This window comes from Dama dama, chromosome 9, assembly GCF_033118175.1.
Source record: "Dama dama isolate Ldn47 chromosome 9, ASM3311817v1, whole genome shotgun sequence".
Classification (NCBI taxonomy): Eukaryota; Metazoa; Chordata; class Mammalia; order Artiodactyla; family Cervidae; genus Dama; species Dama dama.
The window spans coordinates 6,533,978-6,538,481 of record NC_083689.1 but is presented as its reverse complement, the minus strand read 5'-3'; positions in this window follow the sequence as shown (position 1 = coordinate 6,538,481).

Genomic DNA, 4,504 nt, shown 5'->3' with positions numbered 1-4,504 from the left:
CTTCCCAGGATGGTGCCTCTGACAGCAAGCAGCTGAGCAGAGGGATCCCTGGGCCCGGCTGATCTGCACCCCAGACCACAAGCTGGAAGATTACAGGCAGAATTCTACTCACAGGAGTGTTCGGTTGGGACAGCACAGTGACATTTTTTTTTTTTTTTTTTTTTTTTTTTTTCCCAGTGGTGAGTCAGAAACACACATAACAATTAGGAGATTAAGGATTTGAAATCTAGATTCTTGTCTTCTTTTGGAGAAAGACAACAAGAGTTACCTGTGGGCTTACAGCTCTACAGCTTGGCCAAGGCAGCTCTCCTGACAGGGCAGGTCTGGGGACAGCTGGGGCAGCTCATGTGTAAACCAGAATGCAGGGACAGCAGCTCTAACGGGAAGCTCATCTCCTGGAGGAGATCAGAGGCTTCTAAAAGGGTAAGCATGAGTACACGATGCCTCTAAGACCTGGGCTCCAAACTGACCCACAGTTTATCTCACCCCCCTACCCTTGGTCACGTGAGACAAACGGACCAACCCTATGAATGGGGCAGATAACTCTATACCCTGGAGAGACAAGCTGCAGAGTCACGGGGCAAAGGATGTGGATACAGGACATGTAGTGGACTGAACAGTGCTCCCCCGAAAAATGCATGTCTGCCCAGGACCTCAGAAAGGGATCTTATTTGGAAATGGTTCTTTGCAGAAGTGATTAGTTAAGATGAAGTCATACTGGATCAGAGGGCACCCCTAATCCAATGCGACTGATGTCCTTATAAGAAGGGAAGTGGAGACACTCAGGGAGAATGCCGTGTGACAGTTGGAGGCAGAAATTGGAGGGATGTGTCTACAACTCAAGAAATGCCGGCCTTCTCTGGTGGCTCCATGGTGAAGAATCTGCCTGCCAATGCAGGGACATGAGTTTGATCCCTGATCCAGGGGACCCCACATGTCACAGATCAACCAAGCACCACAACTACTGAACCTGTGCTCTAGAGCCCGGAAGCCACAACTGCTGAAGCCCATGCGGCCTGGAGCCCGTGCTCTGAGCCACTGCAATGAGAAGCGCTCTTCAGCTAGAAAGCAGCCCCTGTCCCCCGACAACTAAAGAGCCCACACAGCCGCGGAGACTCGGTACAGCCAAAACAAATAAATAAAGATATATTAAAAAAAAAAAAACAGGCTCAGAAAATTCTCTTAAAACAGAAAGAAAGAAATGCCAAGGATTTCTGGCTAGGAGGAGCTAGGAGAGAGTCACAGAACAGATTCTCCCTCGCAGAAGAAACTAACCTTACTGACACCTTGATTTCAGATTTCTGGCCTCCAGTGAGTCTCTGTCACGTAAAGCCACTCAGTGTTGTGGTCATCTGTTATGGCAGTCCTAGGAAACTACTGCAGGATGGGTAACGAATAGGGAACGATGATAAAACCTGCCGCAAAGTGCCCTCTTGGACGCAGTTACCCTCCCACTTACAAAATACACTCATTCTCACTCAAAACACCCAGTCGCAGCGTCAAGCTTGAAGTTGAGAATCTTGTATTCTAAGTCAGATCCCAATGCAGCTCCCCTTGCTCCCAGGACCTAGAGAACAAAAGGAGAAATTGTTTGCACGCCTCCCCCCCCAACACCTCACACACAGGCCACACTAGCAGTGATGGAACAGGGACATGTCATGCAATAAACACCCCCACTCAAATGGGAGGAGGCAGGGTGGGATGAACCGGGAGACGGTGACTGATGAATACACAATACTCCGTTTAAAGCGTGCAACAAGTGAGAACCCACTGTATAGCACAGGGGACTCTGCTCCATGCTCCGCGAGGACCTAAATGGGGAGAGAATCTGGAAAAGAGTGCACATACACGTGCATGTCACTGACTCACCTTGCTGGACAGTGGACACTGACACAGCAGGATAAAGCAAGCTTACCCTGATTTAAAGAAAAGAAGAAGGACAGGGGCCCCAAACAGTCACTGTGAGTGAAAGGGCTAGCTGCTCAGTCATGTCTGACTCTTTGCGACCCCATGGATTGTAGCCCGCCAGGCTCCTCTTTCCATGGGATTCTCCAGCCAAGGATACTGGATTGGGTTGCCATTCCTTTCTCCATGGGATCTTCCAGACCCAGGGGTCAAGCCTGGGTCTCCTGCATTGCAGGCAGAGTCTTTACCACTGGTCCACTCGTGTGTGTGTTGGTCACTCAGTCATGTCCAACGCTTCACTGTCCTGTGGACTGTAGCCCATCAGGCTCCTCTGTCCATGGGATTCTCCAGACAAGAATACTGGAGTGGGTATCATTTTCTCCAGGGGATCTTCCCAACTCAGGGATCGAACTCGGGTCTCCTGCATTGCAGGTGACTTCTTTACCGTCTGAGCTGCCAGGGAAGCCTCACTGGCCCACTAGCCTACAACAATTCTTACACACTGTTGGAGAAACATTGCCAGGAGCTTCTACCCTGGAGCAGGGAGTATTGTGGAATTAGGCTCCAAGTCTACTCCCTGGAGCTGTGGTTCTTGGCTCTACTCTTTACAATATCTTTCCTTCTCCATCATTCTCCTTGGTCACTTCTTTCTTGTCCCATCATTCTTCTTGGTCACTTCTTGCTCACATCATTCTTCTTGGTTACTTCTGAGAAGGATACTCTAAAATATGGCTTTCATGGAAGCTGAATGCTTTCTCAACCTGCATCTTGCCCATAACAAATTAGTGGCCCAGAAGTTTTTTTCCATCTTGAACAGTTTCAGTGGCTTTTGGCCCAGATTGGCAGGGCATTCAATATCACAGTAATCTAAGTCTATGCTCCAACCATTAATACAAAAGATGCCGAAGTTGAACGGTTCTATGAAGACCTACAAGACCTTCTAGAATTAACACCCCAAAAAGATGTCCTTTTTATCATAGGGGACTGGAATGCAAAAGTAGGAAGTCAAGAGATACCTGGAGTAACAGGCAAATTTGGCCTTTGAGTACAAAATGAAGCAGGACAAAGGCTAACAGAATTTGTCAAGAGAATGTACTGCTCATAGCAAATACCCTCTTCCAACAACACAAGAGACGACTCTACACATGGGCATCACCAGATGGTCAATACCGAAATCAGATTGATTATATTCTTTGTAGCCGAAGATGGAGAAGCTCTATACAGTCAGCAAAAACAAGACCAGGAGCTGACTGTGGCTCAGATCATGAACTCCTTAATGCCAAACTCAGACTTAAGTTGAAAAAGTAGGGAAAACCAGTAGACCATTCAGGTATGACCTAAACCAGATCCCTTATGATTATACAGTGGAAGTGACAAATAGATTCAAGGGATTAGATCTGATAGACAGAGTGCCTGAAGAACTATGGACAGAGGTTTGTGACATTGTACAGGAGGCAGTGACCAAAACCATCCTGAAGAAAAAGAAATGCAAAAAAGCCAAATGGTTGTCTGACGAGGGCTTACAAATAGCTGAGAAAAGAAGAGAAGCGAAAGCAAAGATAGACCCATCTGAATGCAGAGTTCCAAAAAATAGCAAAGAGAGATAAGAAAGCCTTCCTAAGTGAACAATGCAAAGAAATAGAGGAAAACAATGGAATGAGAAATACTAGAGATCTCTTCAAAAAATTAGAGATACCAAGGGAATATTTCATGCAAATATTTCATGGGAACAATAAAGAACAGAAATGGTATGGACCTATCAGAAGCAGAATATATTAAGGAGAGGTAGCAACAATACACAGGAGAACTATAGAAAAAACATCTTCATGACCCAGATAACCACAATGACGTGATCACTCACCTAGAGCCAGACATCCTGGAATATGAAGTCAAGTGGGCCTTAGGAAGCACCACTCTGAACAAAGCTAGTGAATGTGATGGAATTTCAGTTGAGCTATTTCAAATCCTGAAAGATGATGCTGTGAAAGTGCTGCACTCAATATGCCAGCAAATTTAGAAAACTCAGCAGTGGCCACAGGACTGGAAAAGATCTGTTTTCATTCCAATCCCAAGGAAAGGCAATGCCAAAGAATGTTCAAGACTGCACAATTGCACTCATCTCATACAATAACAAAGTAATGCTCAAAATTCTCAAAGCTAGGCTTCAACAGTATGTGAACGGAGAACTTCCAGATGTTCAAGCTGGGTTTAGAAAAGGCAGAGGAACCAGAGATCAAATTCTCAACATCCGCTGGATCATCGAAAAAGCAAGAGAGTTCCAGAAAAACATGTATTTCTGCTTTATTGACTATGCCAAAGACTTTGACTCTGTGGATCACAACAAACTGTGGAAAATTCTGAAAGAGATGGGAATACCAGACCACCTTACCTGCCTCCTGAAAAATCTGTATGCAAGTCAAGAAGCAACAGTTAGAACTGGACATGGAACAATGGACTGGTTCCAAACTGGGAAAGGAGTACATCAAGGTTGTATATTGTCACCCTGCTTATTTAACTTATTTGCAGAGAACATCATATGAAATGCTGGACTGGATGAAGTACAAGCTGGAATCAAGATTGCAGGGAAAGCTATCAGTAA